Genomic DNA, 16,413 nt, shown 5'->3' on the forward strand with positions numbered 1-16,413 from the left:
GCAAGCACGTGCAAATTGTTCTGGCATTGCAGGGTCATTACTGTGAATTAAAAGGAGTGTGATTGTGAATATTTGTTCTCTAAATTGTGTCAAAAGCATTAACTAACATAGGCCAGATTATTAGAGGTTATTAGCTAATGTCTATGAGCCATTAGTCCTCCTCCATCTTTTGGATGTCAGCACAAAAGCTGAGAGAGGAGGACAGAGAAAGGGAGATACAGGGAAGTAAAGAGAAACAGGGATGAATGGATGTGTCCATTCATCCCTGTTGTTACAATGCCAAGGAGGCGTCTGTTTTGATTTCACATAAGTCAGTAGTGTGTCATACAGTTATTAAATGTGTATTCTTCCCAACCTGATTTAATAACAACTTATGTTACAAATGTGCCTTCTTTACAGATACTGAAGTTAACTTGGAAAACCAAGCTGTTTAGTCAGTTAACAATGAGCACATTTGAATTGGAGAGCCTCATGTCCCATGTTGAGGTGGAAACAGTGTTGTGCATGTCCCTCCTCTTATCTGCTTTGCTGCAAATTGTTCTTTAACTTACTCGGGTTGATCGTAGTTCAGCTTTGCTTCAGGTTCCATAAACGGTTCACTTTAGAACATGCCCATTATATTGAAAACATCCATCAGCCTATGCTGAGTTACGAAAGTTAGATGTGAATTTAGGCCTTGGTCTACAGGGAGTGCAGAATTATTAGGCAAGTTGTATTTTTGAGGAATAATGTTATTATTGAACAACAACCATGTTCTCAATGAACCCAAAAAACTCATTAATATCAAAGGTGAAGGTTTTTGGAAGTAGTTTTTAGTTTGTTTTTAGTTTTAGCTATTTTAGGGGGATATCTGTGTGTGCAGGTGACTATTACTGTGCATAATTATTAGCCAACTTAACAAAAAACAAATATATACCCATTTCAATTATTTATTTTTACCAGTGAAACCAATATAACATCTCCACATTCACAAATATACATTTCTGACATTCAAAACCAAAACAAAAAACAAATCAGCGACCAATATAGCCAAGTGCGCATGCGCCAACCAGCGTGCAGCCTGTTACAGTCGCTCCTGCTTTTCTCTTAGTTTAGCTCTTTTTTCTTACGTATTCTTTTTTTTTCTGACTTGTATTTTCCTCCGTTTTCTATCTCTTACTCAATCATGTGGATTGAGAGAGTTTTTGTTCTTCTGGTGGCCGTGGAACTGTTACTTTTATCATGGAACGGGACCGCGGCACATCTCCTACACGCACGGACTGTTTACTCCAGAGATCAGCTGATCGCCCTGATGCCGGCCGGCTCGCTGGCCAGGCCTGCAGAAGTACCAGCTGAAATTTGGAGGAAAACACATCGGGGATGCAGAGGTCAAGGACAGAAGAGAAGAAAAAAGGTGACGGTGAGACAGCGGAGGCTCGAAGCGAGGAGGAGGTTTAAACCGTGTCTGCCGTCTATCGTGATGGGAAATGTGCGATCGTTGGCAATTAAAATCGACGAGCTCTCAGCACTGGTACGGAGTCAGAGGGAATACCGAGAGTGTAGCCTGATGTGTTTCACCGAATCATGGCTGCACCAGGTCATTCCCGATGAGAATGCTTCCGTGGAAGGCTTCCACACTGTTCGGGCGGACAGGGACAGCATCGCTAGCGGTAAGCGTAAAGGAGGTGGGCTTGCTGTTTTAGTTAACAACCGGTGGTGTAACCCTGCCAACATAACAATCAAAGAAAGGATTTGTTGCCCGGACACTGAACTGTGTGCTGTTGGACTCAGGCCGTATTATTTACCCAGGGAATTCTCTCACGTCATCTTGGTGGCTGTCTATGTTCCCCCCTCTGCTAACCCCACAGCTGCATGTGACACTATCCACTCTGCCATAGCTCGGCTACAGACTCAGCACCCGAGTGCCTTTATTGTGATCTCGGGTGACTTCAACCATGTATCACTGGACAATACACTACCAACATTCAAACAATATGTGGACTGTCCCACCAGGGGAGAGAAAACTTTAGACTTACTGTATGCTAACGTCAAGGATGCATACAGCTCCTCCTCCCTCCCCCCACTTGGTAGGTCAGATCATAACCTGATTCACCTCACCCCCCGCTATGTGCCAATTGTGAGGAGGGAACCTGTGACCACCAGGACTGTTAGGAGGTGGTCAGAGGAGGCAATAGCGGAACTACAGGGCTGTTTCGAGGTGACCGACTGGGAAACACTCTGTGAGCCTCACGCCGAGGACATCAATGGGCTTACTGAGTGTATCACAGGCTACATAACTTTCTGCACCGACTCCATTGTTCCAGCTCAGACTGTTCATTGTTACCCAAATAACAAGCCGTGGGTGACTAAGGACATCAAAGCCCTCCTCAACAACAAGAAGAGGGCTTTCAGAGGGGGCAACAAAGAGGAGGTGAGGAAGATCCAGGTGTTACTAAAGGACAAGATCAGAGAGGCTAAGGACAATTACAGGAGGAAGCTGGAGTGGAAACTCCAGCAGAACAGCATGAGAGAGGTGTGGAGGGGCATGAAGACCATCACTGGATTCAGGCCAACCAACAGCAGGGGAGCTGAGGGAGGTGAGAATAGAGCCGACGAGTTGAATCTGTTTTTCAATAGATTCGACACCACAGTGTCTGCTCCCACCCCCACAACCTCACCTGCAGTCAGCCTGGAATCCAGAGCCACACCACTGTGCCAGCCTCTCTCTTCACATGTTGCCTCCTGTGAGATTCCTGACACCCCTCCCCCACCCATCACCTTCACTCAATACCAGGTTGAGATGCAAATGAGGAGACTTCACTCAGGCAAGTCTGCTGGACCAGACGGAGTGAGTCCCCTTGTCCTCAAGACCTGTGCCCCCCAGCTGTGTGGAGTCTTTCATAAACTGTTTATGCTGAGTCTGAGTCTGCAGAGGGTCCCGGTGATGTGGAAGACATCATGCCTCGTCCCTGTACCAAAGACGCCTCGTCCCAGTGGCCCCCAGGATTACAGGCCCGTGGCACTGACCTCCCACATCATGAAGACCCTGGAAAGGCTCATCCTGGACCAGCTGCGACCCATAGTAAGACCACACCTGGATCCCCTTCAGTTCGCTTATCAGCCTCGTCTCGGAACAGAGGACGCCATCATCTACCTGCTCAATCGTGTTTACACCCATCTGGACCAGCCGGCGAGCACTGTGAGGGTCATGTTTTTTGACTTTTCCAGTGCTTTCAACACCATCAGGCCGACCCTCCTGGGTGATAAGTTAGCAGCGATGCAGGTGGATGCTTCTCTGGTGTTCTGGATTGTTGATTACCTGACAGGAAGACCACAATATGTACGTCTCCCACAGTGTGTGTCTGACAAGGTGATTAGCAACACAGGGGCACCACAGGGGACTGTCCTCTCCCCCTTCCTCTTCACCCTCTACACCACAGACTTCAGCCACTGCACAGAGACCTGCCATCTTCAGAAGTTTTCTGATGACTCTGCGGTGGTTGGATGCATCAGCAGGGATGATGAGACAGAGTACCGGGCTGTGGTCGACTCCTTTGTCACGTGGTGTGAGCAGAATCATCTGCAGCTCAACGTGGCAAAGACCAAGGAACTGATCGTGGACTTCAGGAAGACCAGGAAACACTTGACCCCTGTTTCAATCCAGGGGGTCAGTGTTGACATTGTGGAGGACTATAAATACCTTGGAGTACACATTGACAATAAACTGGACTGGGCTAAAAACACCACAGCACTTTACAGGAAGGGCCAGAGTCGTCTCTATTTTTTGAGGCGACTGAGGTCCTTCAACATCTGCCAGAAAATGCTGAGGATTTTCTATGAGTCTGTTGTGGCCAGTGCGATCCTCTATGCTGTTGCATGCTGGGGGAGCAGGCTGAGGGTCGCAGATGCCAACAGACTTAATAAACTGATCCGTAAGGCCAGCAATGTTGTGGGGATGGAGCTGGACTCCCTCAAGGTGGTGTCGGAGAGGCGGATGCTGTCCAAGATAAAGACAATGTTGGATAACACCTCCCACCCACTCCATGACATGTTGGTCAGTCACAGGAGCTCGTTCAGTGAGAGACTGAGATTACCGAAAAGCACCACTGAACGACACAGGAAATCATTCCTGCCTGTGGCCATCTCCCTGTACAACGCATCCACTTAACACACTGTTTGCTGCTACAGCTACACATGTTTCTTTTCCAACTATTTATTTATAAGTGACTTATGTATGTATGTATGTATATATATGTATATATTGTACTATTCTTAGTTAGCGTATTGTCTGTCTTGTCTTAATGTTGGTTTAAAATGGAGCACTGTAACAAAAAATAATTTCCCCCAGGGATCAATAAAGTATTCTGATTCTGATTCTGATGATTCTGATTTCTTTGCAAGGACACTCAAAAGCCTGCCATCCATGGATTCTGTCAGTGTTTTGATCTGTTCACCATCAACATGGTGTGCAGCAGCAACCACAGCCTCCCAGACACTGTTCAGAGAGGTGTACTGTTTTCCATCCTTGTAAATCTCACATTTGATGATGGACCACAGGTTCTCAATGGGGTTCAGATCAGGTGAACAAGGTGGCCATGTCATTAGTTTTTCTTCTTTTATACCCTTTCTTGCCAGCCACGCTGTGGAGTACTTGGACGCGTGTGATGGAGCATTGTCCTGCATGAAAATCATGTTTTTCTTGAAGGATGCAGACTTCTTCCTGTACCACTGCTTGAAGAAGGTGTCTTCCATAAACTGGCAGTAGGACTGGGAGTTGAGCTTGACTCCATCCTCAACCCGAAAAGGCCCCACAAGCTCATCTTTGATGATACCAGCCCAAACCAGTACTCCACCTCCACCTTGCTGGCATCTGAGTCGGACTGGAGCTCTCTGCCCTTTACCAATCCAGCCACGGGCCCATCCATCTGGCCCATCAAGACTCACTCTCATTTCGTCAGTCCATAAAACCTTAGAAAAACCAGTCTTGAGATATTTCTTGGCCCAGTCTTGACGTTTCAGCTTGTGTGTCTTGTTATTGTTATTGTTGGGCTTTTTTCAGTGTTTTGTTTGTTTGTGAGTAAATCGGTTTGGCTGAGATTAAAGTTATTAGATTAGATTAGAAAAAATAAAACTTTATTAATCCCCGGGTGGGTTCCTTCTTGGTTTTTACACAGCTGACTAAACGTCAAACAGAAAACTGATTAAACAGAAGTATGAGACAGTCGAGAATTTATGCCAGTGTCCTGTTATATTTTAGATAGCAAGGAGCAGACTGCCGAGTTTATTAAACTCCACCGAGACAGCGGTGACGCTAATCAGAAGGCTAGACTGTCCAATTTCCCCAGCCGTTTACTTCCTTGGACTTGTCAAGTCAAAAGAGGCTGTAAAAACCTTCAGCACAATTGATGTTTGTATAATTTTGACCCTGTGTGGATTAGAGAAAACCCAAAGTAAATTCAAACCTGTGCACCCAGTTCTTGTTTTAAAAGTGTAAGCTCTACAATCATTCCACCCTGGAAAAGAACAGTTCAAAGAAATCATCGAAAGCCCAAAATTACCATGAGATTCACGCCCATGATCTCAAACCTTTTATCATAACTGTATGGTAAATGGCCTGCATTTGTATAGCGCTTTTCTAGTCCATAGGACCCCAAAGCGCTTTACACTACATTCAGTCATTCACCCATTCACACACATAAGGCATAACTGTATGCCAACTGTAAATTGGAAAGGTAGATTGATGCAGCACTACTCACTGCAGAGATAACTGCAGTGTAACTGCTCCCTCATTGGAGAAAAGATGCACTGTGCCAGTGTTCCTCTTAAAGAAAGGCATATGCAAGCCTTCCTTTGGCATGTAGTAGCATATGGTATAGTGCAGCGAATGTTTAATGTAAAAAGCCAAGTTTCTCACATTGGCCTGCAGGTTTTCTCTTTAAGAACTATAAGGAGAGAACTACATCATAAAAAAAAGAAAGTTTTTGTGGCCTGGGGTGGGGATGTTCCAGGAACTAAGTCAGAGAATACACTTTTCTAAACCAGCAAAACACCCGCTGAGCCACAGAGGATAGAGTCAGAATGCTACTGGTGCCAGTATTACTTTTGCTGTCACTAAAAATAACTGCCATACTGAAGCAATAATTTACTAGGTGATTGAGACACAAGCAAAACAGGGAAAAGGCAGCCAGGCTAAATATTATAATTAAGCAAATAAGAATCACAACAAGAACATAACAGGACAGGAGATTAAGTCGCTCAGAGAAAAGGTTGCAGAGAAAGGCTTTGACTCAGTGGGGATTTACAGAAAATGTAAGGTAAGGCAGATCATCTGTGTTGTATTACAAAATCTGGAAGGGGGATGTTAGAAGTCAGTAATGGAGCTGCTGCAGTGACTGACATGGATATTACATGATGCTGATTATGAATTCTCACCAGCACACTGGCAGTGTCAAAACCAGCTTCTCTGAGTCACACTCAAGTGGGATGGAGTTTGGAAAAGCTGTGTGCAATTTTCTTTCCTTCTTCATTTTCTTCTTATCCCCCTGTGTGGCAGCAGATGGGGCTCCCCTTCCTGGAGACACAGACAGAGACACAAAAACATGATGCTGCTGAACAACCCTCTAGACAACCCTAGTAACCAAAACCCCGGGGAAGCTGCTGGAGTTCAGTTCCCCTCGTAATGAAGTGGAAGCCTCATTTGAACATGCCTGAATGATGGATTTACTGTTCGTTTTCATCTGCAGCATTTCAATCAGTGGCCTTAGAGCACAGATATGCCACATTTGCTGCAATATTAATTTTAGTTTTGGAAATGTTTGTTTCAATTTTCAATTTTTTCTTTTTTATATATAGCTTGGAGACGGTCTGACAATTTCGTGATTATAAGGGCCAACCTTCAAAAGAATCAACCCAGGGTCAAGCTCAACATGCTGGCAGCGATCCAGTCTGCTCCACTGTCCTTTAGAAAGAAGCCTTATTAGCTCCTGGCGTGTTTTTCTGTAGCTGACCCTGTGCGCCGACCTTCCAGCAGAGAGGGACAGGCAAAAACAGAATTTCTCAGCAGGGATCACTAAAGCATGTAATTCATTCATTAATCCTTCTCGCCTCTGATTAAGAATATGTGTGACTGCTAAGTGAGTTAAATATGCATGTATTATAAATGTTATGAAAATACTGAGGCTTTTTGTATTTCCCTAGTTAAACTTTAAGCAAGTCAGAAAATGAAATCGTGCAATGGGCTTTGGCTTTTTTCAAAGTTTATGGAGAGCAAAAATATATTTCACTAATACAGTTGTGTTACCATACATGGAAGAAATAATTACAGCTTATATATGGAAGAAAACAAATAGTAAACACTGTTTGTGGGTCACCATCAGACCAGGCATGATTGTTTTTTAATGTTTTGCTGTAAAATTTTGTTGAGACCAAGGCCTAATATCCTGTTCTTGGCTGACATGAGAAGGGACCCAGTGTGGTCTTCTGCTTCAAGGTTCGATGTGTTGTGCATTTAGATGCTCTTCTGCCTTCCTTGCTTTTAAAGACCTCTGATGTCAAGGATTGTGTCCCATAGAACTGCTGCACAGTGGACATTTTCACAGAAAGGAAAGTAGAAAAACCAAGTTAGTAGAAGAGACTAAATAAACACAGGTAAAAGCATTAACACACAAGAAAAAAAAACCTACTAAAATAAAACAATGAAATATGGAAGATGTTGGAATGATACTGACTCCCAAGAAATGACCCATAGAAAAAGTAAGAACATGGCAGTACAGTATTATTAAAGTGTTTTTTTTTTCTTTTTTTAGAATTAGATTGTTCCACATTTGATGTCAAACATCTACTGTTACACCTCAAAACCCCTATCTGTAGTTTTTACAGCTTGTTACAAATTAATCCGAGATGATTATGACAGCAATAAATCTAGTGAAGTGATATTCTGTACCCTTCAATTTTAATTGGCAATGGCATGTTGATGAAATGTAGACACTAAAATATGCAAAGAACGTATATACCGCAAAGGTGTGAGGTCAGGACAGACAGATGGTTTCACAGTGTGAACTGGAATGTGCTACAGCATAAAAATCTGGCACCAAGACTCATCCCCTTAAAGCCCAATCAAGTTCTTCTCTCCAAGATGTAACTCATCGCATAATGTGAGTCACTGTGGCTGACTTATCCCAGCAAACACTGACATCAGTAACCTATACCCTCCAGGCTGCCTAATTGTGATGACTTTGCAACAAAAGACACGTCACTGCCTTTAATTTAATTAGCTTCCATCTTTATTGGCGTAATTGTTTGTGACAAGACGTTCGCCTAGACATAGACTAGGAGGGTGACGGGGTAAATTATATGGTGATGAGTAACTAATGTGTTTCTTAATCAAACTGGAAGCTGATGGGTTATATATGGATCAGCAGCTCGTTTCAACAGAGTTATCTTGGGTGAATCTATGAAGAGATTCCTGTGTGTCTTCTATAAAAACATGTTAGTTTTTTTCCTCCAGTGAGCTTCTGTGCAGTTTGGATTTGAAGACAGGTTGAAATTTGGTTTTATGATTTGTTTATTTCTTTAGAGCTTTTCAGATGTGCCAAGCTAACAAACCTGACTACCTCTGATGTGTTGTATGCATTAAAGCAGTCCACTGGGCTCCTCCAACTGGCTTGTTTGTGATAACCCAAGAGGACTGTGAGCACTGAAGAGATACAGCAGCTTAATTCTAGGGGTTTTGCCTTCTGTTTAATTAAAGCCCCCTTTTCACATGAAGAAAGCTTTGAAAAACTTAAATATTAAATAGCGCATTTGTCTTCAACAAATGTGCCTGTTTAAAAACATCCAATCAATTCAATATACTTTGCGGGTAAAACTGAAGGAAGGCATTCATCAAATATGTAGCCTGTCTAAGTGCTATCCGGTTGTTCAGTCTGACGTCACTAGCCGTGTCTGGGTCTAAACTCCGCTGCAGGTCCATATATCAAACGATCACTATGGGATTACTGAGAGTTGAAAAACTGTCTAAAGTCTTTCATCTTTAATAAAATGATCAGCGTTCTGCTCTACCAGGTGTAACAATTGAGTTTAACATCCAGGCATCCATGAAAACGGAATTTATGACATTTAACGGAGTTAGAAGTTAGCAGGGAGTTAGCTCGCTAGCTTCTATCTAAATACAATATAGCATGTCCTGACTGTGGGGTTTTGGAAACAAATTAAAACGTACAGCTCTGCTATCACTTCCAGCATAAATGAAGACAGAAAAGTAAACAGCAGTGACGTTTGTAGGGTTACTGAAGTTGGGCTAGCTGGTATATAATGATGTGCTACGTGACTGCTAGCGACACAGCTATGTTAGCATAATATAAACAAGCTAACTTTTTTCCCACTCGATAAAAGTTAATGTGAGTGTTCTCGGTGGTCAGGAACAAATGTAATCGCATGGCAGGATGCTGTAAAAGGACCAAACTTCAGCCAGGAGAACAACTGAGATAATCCATCCACAATACGAGGTTAGTCATTCATATACTGCTGCATGGGCTGGGCTGTAGTTACATCGTAAGGTTTTAAAAACTGAGCTTAAATAAATGATTAGCGGTAATAAAAGCCGAGGGAGGTCAACAGTGATCACTGACTGTTTTAGGAGCTTTTTGAGATCAAATAGAAGAAAATACATAACATTAAACATGTTAACAACACAAAAGCCATATTAAACGCAGACTACTTTAGACCCGGAAGTAGGATTCGTCGCGTCATCACTGAACAACCGGATTGAAATGATTGGTTTGGTGTTTAGTCAGGAGAAAGTGATTCTAATTTAAACTGTCTGGCATGTTCTCTGCTTCTCAAAGCAAACACTGCTCTGAGCAGCGACACTGAGGTCTTAAAGGGAAAGTTCACTTCATAAAGAAGCCTTCTGTCAGTACGGAGTGGGAGTTTTTTGGTGCGTACCCTCTGAGTGACAGACTTCATCCAGCAACAGCCAGCAACCTCCATCACCCACTACAGGCCAAGTGGTTGGCTAATACATATTTTCTCTTGTGACTGGAGGTTACTAGGGGATTGCCAACTGGTCTCTAGGCCAGTGTGATGGAGTCCTAAGATTAAAAGCAATATACAAAAATACCCATGCTGTAACATGCATGTCCTATTTTCCATGAACGTTTGAACAGTGCCAGCATTTAGATGCAACCTTAATACTAAAACCCCTTGGCAATCTAAAAATTGTGTACATTATGTGTGAAGTTTACCATGGCTTTGAAGTGTAAGTAATTACACCTCACCATCAGTGAAACAGTGTTGAGTCATTTCATGTATTTCTGCTATGGAATGAAACACTTTACATTCAACAAAAAACTTTCAGTGATTGGTGAAATGACAACTTAAGCTAGAATTTATTTATTTATTTTACCGGTTAGGTGAGTATGTCTCCAACTCCAGCAGAAGATGGTGCTGTAGCAATATTCTTGGACAGAAAACACATTTTTATACCGATATTTTAATCAAGACAAGACAAACAGACTAAAGCTGCTACAGATTGAAAGCGATTAGCTCGTTGAATATTGCTTGGCAGTTCCTGGACATTCCAGACTTTCTTGCCTAGGTAATGTCTAATCTATTTAGTATCACATCAGTCAAGGGTATTCTTCATTTGCACTGCTAGATGTTTCATACACTCAGCTGGAAGTTGATAAAAGTTCATCTCGGGTCCCACCCGCTTCCTGTCTTTCTGGAAGACAGGAAGTGGGTGGGACCCGAAAATCGCTTGCAGTCGCAGGATGTCCTTCACTTTCTGTTGTGTCTGGTCATCACATCACTTTCAATGTGGATGCAGCTTAAAGGTATGGGAAATTTTTGACCAAATTTGTAGATGTAAACTTCCACAAACCAAAAGAAGAGGACAATCTAGCATCTTGAATTTGTGATTATAGTCCTTGAATAGGCCAGGCACTTGATGTGCTTGATGGCTTTTGGAGCACACAGATTTCCTGCAACAGTGAAGTATGCGTTGATGGTAGTTGCTAGACAGAGCTGACTTACTTCTGACCCTGAGGTTGTGATCTTGTCATACAATGAAGCAAGCAGTGGATTTAATCCAGTGTCAAAAGAGAAATGTCTTGCTTCACTGGACTGATGATCACTGAACTGAAAGATCTGACGCCTGCCAGATTCTGACAATGCTATCAAGCCTCCACTGATGTTGGCTAGCTGTAATGCAACAGGTGATTTTAGCTCTGTGAAGATACCAGCTAATCCCTACAGGCGTTATATTGTTATAAAATTTTGTCCTGGTTTCTATGAATAGATACCTATTCTTTTTCCTTAGAGGAAATATGACAATAGACAGGACTTAAGGATAACAAGGCCGACCAGCAGTAGAAAGCTGAGATAACGAGGTTCCTGACAGACAGCTAAGGTAAGAAATCGCAGAGAACTCGGAGCTCCCCTCTCATTACCAGTTCTCACCCTCTGATTCCAGAGCTAACTGTGTTTGCTTGATGTAGAGAATATGCTGGTGTGCAAGCTGTGACATCTCCTCGACAATGAGCTGAGGATGCCAGGAGCTTGTTTTCCATTTTCATGACAGGCTCGGATCAAGTCGAGCTGACAGCAGTCAGTTTTAAGATCAAATGCTATGGACATAAATAATGTGGTTGTTGGGATCAAACACAACAAGATCATGAGTAGATTTCTGGCAGTAAGTTATTTTTCATTTGACTGAAAAAGCTTTCTCACTATTGCGGACAGATCGTTTCTGTATGGGCGAAGACCAAGAGAAAAGAACGTCTGGGCAATAAAGTTCTCTCTTTTCCATTACTAGTTGGATGAAAATAGTTTCCTAACATTAAGAGGGGGGAGCACTATATGTGGTTATCTTTGTTCTTATTTAGTTTAACGATGAGTGTGTCAAGATTCCAATTTAAATGCAAATAAATCTATCCAGTGTCGACTGAATTAACAAAAATTGTTTGTGTTTATAGAAGAATCAACAAATACCATAAAAAGAAAAAAAACAATTGGTCTTTAGCTAATTGTGATTAATCTTGTCAGTCTTGCAGTCATTTTTTAAGGGTGCTCTCCACTTCCAACTTCATCTGTCTTTCTGTACTTCCAGAAAATATAATTCTAACTAAAAGCAACACAGTTGCTGAAGCCAAAGTCAGTGAGGAAGCTAGCCAAAATGCCAAATCTGTGCATAAGTAGGTCTGACGACAAAGTATTATCTGGGAAAACTACAGATTTTGAAATGCTTAACAGCAGCCAACAACTATGGCATGTTTAAAGTCACTTAAGTCAACTTTCATGTGCATTCTGATCTTTCTGCTCATTCCAAGCAGACTGCTTTGAGTTAAATAATAAACAGACTGGTAATGTAGCACTTTTCTACTCTACCAGAGCACTCAAAGCATTTATACAACTTGCTCATTCACACAAACACTTTTTCTATGCCTAAGTGCTTTCTATCTAACATTCACACACAATTGTACTCCAATGGATGCATCAGAGATCAACTTGGGGTTAGTATCTTGCCCAAGGATATTTGGCATGCAGCCTGGAGCAGCCAGGGATGGAACCACCAACCTTCCAATTAGCAGATGATCTGCAGTACCTCCTGAGCTACAGCCACCCCAGTTGTTGCCACAGATACTTGCATTAACAAGCAGTTGAATGGGTCTACATAATAATGTAGCCAGTGATCATATATCTCGCATAATCTATAGATCCTTGACAGGAAAAAAAAACATTGCATCACCATCTACAAAAGATGATAGCATTTTTCAAGATAACCAAGAGTCAATAGGCTGTGTTTTATCTGTTACCCTAAACATAACCTAATTTAGACCAGGTTAGGCTGTGTAGCATTGGTCACCAACACGATGCTCCCCGACAAGAAGCAAATCACCATTATGACAATGAAAGCCAATAGTTCAGTCACAAATCCTGCTTTGCTGTTTGGGCCAAACACCAACAGACAATTTAGGGCCTTTAGTTTTATAAAGATGAATATCTTTAGGGTTAAACAGTAGTGAGATCAACTACAGTAGTGAGAGAAAGCTTGCACAGGCATGTGGAAAACTGAGAAATTTCTCACAGAGAGCCAGAGCCTTCTCTTCTTAAGTCAACAGTGCCAACATCATTGCACCACTATCCCACCTGACCATTTTATATTCAAGACAAGGGTCAATTATCTGCCTGTTATGTCAAAACCAAACCTTTTTACAGCTTTTAAAGGAGAACAGGTTGCTGAAAGTGACAATATTGCTCAATGTCTGTGAGGGAGAGGTAATGCTGAGAAAAGCATGTATGTGTTGGTGTATCTTTTCTAAAAGCCTCCTGGTCCATTGGCACTGAAATGAACCAATATGTCTCTTCACAAACATTGAGGGGTTAATAGGATGTTCACCTTGGGGATGCCAAGCTGAGAAAAAGCCCTCTGGGGAAAAATCGTAAGCACCCCCCCACCTTTAGATGATTCTCTGCGCAGGGTGCCTGATTCATGAGGACAGCAGACATTAAACTGTAATGGCCTCGCCTCGGTTTCTTACATTTCTTCTGCTAAACTCTATAATTCTAGCACTTGTTAGACTTTCTTACCGAGTGAACAAGAAGCAAATCAGGACTTGTGTTTTAGTGCCTACCGCGAGAAAATAATTTGAAACAGATGAGCGCTTGTATTGAGCTTATTTTCTCTCACCCTGACATGTTTGTAAATGGAAACATGTTATTTTGTAGCTTAAAATTGAAAACCTTGTTTAGTCTTACTATAACCAATATTTTAGAACAGCAGTCCTGAGTTAAAGTTTACATACACTCATTGTGAGCGTGAATGTCATGGTAATTGGGGTTTTAATGATTTCTTTGAACAGTTCCTTTTCCAGGGTGGAATGATTGTATAGTGTGCATCTTTAGTTACCTTATAAAACAAGAATTTCATGCACTGGTTTGAATTTATTATAGATTTTCTCTAATCTGCACATGGTCAAAATATATACAGAGGAATTCAAAGTTGATTCAGTGAATGGAAGGACTGCAAGGTGCCTAGGTCATGTGGCTGCAAAATAAGTCCAAAGCATTACCACGAACATGTTAGACAGTTGCTGTGTATGCTGTGTTTGGCTTTCTCCAAATGTGGCACTGTGCATTATAACCAAACATCTCCACTTTAATCTGATCTGTCAAAGGACGTTACTCCAGAAGTCTTGTGGTTTTGTTCAAATACAACTATTATTTGTCATTAGTAGTTGTATTGTAGAGGTATTTATGATATAAAACGTCTTGACATGACTGCTCTTGCTGCTGCTGGACTGGTGCTATATAAACAAAACTGCACTGAATTAAGTTGAATTAAATATATTATTTTAAGGGAATAGAAGTCTAGAATCTAAAATACATTACCTGTGACCTATAAATGTGTGGATTCTCCCATCTGGTAGATGGGTGAACTTTACTAGACAACCTTGTCCTAATCACAGCCACCTTTAATTTATTTTAAAGCAATCATGTAACACAGTGAGGATTAGTGGTGGACTGCAACTGACAGAGGCCCCTTTGACACACACAGAAACTCCAGCCAGTTTGGAGAGAAGATAAAAGGTGCTTCTCAATATTTGCCTGGTCACAGGTGTGACAAAATGTGGTAAACTACAGAACTGTTCCAGTAATGTTTCGTGGCAGCATCATGACCAAAACCTGCTACTTTTACAGGATGGTTTCAGAGACTATACAGAACTGCTTCAGTACAATACAATACATGTGTGAACACCATATAAAATATGCAATAATTTCTTTACTGCACTGTGGCTATGTGCAGCAAAATGTATGGAAATTGATTCATGTCTTAAAATACTCTTTTGAGATTTGCTGACAGGAAGAGAAACTAAGATGAACTAGTTTATACAGTGTAGACAGCAGTACTGTAATTAATGTGAATTTTATGTTTATTGATTTAATAAAAAAAAAACATTCTCCCCCTGCAGCTGTGTACATAAAACCTGTTTGACAAACAGGTTTCATTTTAAATTTGGTGGATAATCTCGTCTGAGCAGACTGCATGTTTATGTCACTGCTATATTAATTAAGTTAATGATTAACATGAGGATATAGGCGTTAATTTGATAGAATCACTGTTTGATGTATGCAAACTCGTGGATACAGTGTGATAGCTAGTGATATTAATTAGTTTTCTTTATGAAGCAAAACTGGCAGCATTCATCTCAGTAACTAATGTCTGTGGCATTTGTCCCTGTAATTTAAAACTATAATGCGCAGCCAGTAATTGCTGTTATTGCCAAGAAGGTAAAATAAAAAGCAGGTTCATAATTTATAGGTTGAATATAATTTCTTTAGGTTGACAGGTTTTGCTACAACTTACCACACCTTAATAGGTTGAAAGAAACAAAAAGATGGCTTAATTATTCAGTTTTTCTTGTTCTTTTAATGTCTCTGTGATTATAATGGAAGAACAGCAGCAGAAAATATAATAACTTACTGGATTTTTCATAAGAATGGAACTCTTTTTAAATAGGTCTCATTAGCGCTTAATTTTGATGGGTAGTGATTTAGTAGATACTGGTAGAGAAAAGTCTGTGGCCTAAAAAACCTTTTTGCAGGGCTTGCAAAGAGGTTAGCAACACCTGACCATTTTCAATTCCAAAACAATTGTACGGGTCACCTGGTGGGAGTCTGTTTCCAGACAATTGCGATCTGACTCTGACTGCAATCACTCTCAGGTTAGCCAAGGTTTGCAAATAAAACACCTATGAGCAGAGCTCACCTGTGACACATCTCTTTGCAGTAGTGAACTCAACTCAACTGGTTCCCAATTGGTTGCATTCTGGTTGTATTCATGTAATAAAGCAAGGCTGCTAAGCAAATGTGTTATTTTGAAGTTAAATTTAAGTCCTACAAAAACTATGTCTCTATTTGTAGGCAAATTTCTGGATTTCTATTTCAGATTTTTGAAGTTCCAGCTGGACTTTGAATGTAAGTAGTTAGTATAACTTATGACTGTGCATTTCTATGTAGTTGGCAACATATCTGCAACAGACAGCAAACAAGCATGTCCATGTAATATCCAACTTCACCCAAGAAGTGATAGCTGACTGAGTCTGATTGTCATAATGCCATCTTAACACAAGTTGCTTTCAAAATAGCAACCGTCAAATCTGAGTGGTCTCAGATCTGGTCTCCATCTTTGAAGCAACCATTTGAAAGGCAAGATGATCGCAAGTTGTTTGCATTCGGTCCTAAGGTTCCCAACCACTGTTCTCTCTAGTGTGACTGTTGCATCAGCAGTCCACAGGAGAACAAAGATGGGAATACATCTACTGAAATTCTGTCTCATAACCATCTGAGTGAATTAGCTTTTTTTTTTTTTTTTTTTTTTTGCTTAACAGTAACCAGAGGATGGAACAGAAAGTCAAAGTTGTGTGACACTGG

The sequence above is a fragment of the Rhamphochromis sp. 'chilingali' genome (assembly GCF_963969265.1).
Source record: "Rhamphochromis sp. 'chilingali' genome assembly, chromosome: 3".
In the NCBI taxonomy this organism is placed as follows: domain Eukaryota; kingdom Metazoa; phylum Chordata; class Actinopteri; order Cichliformes; family Cichlidae; genus Rhamphochromis; species Rhamphochromis sp. 'chilingali'.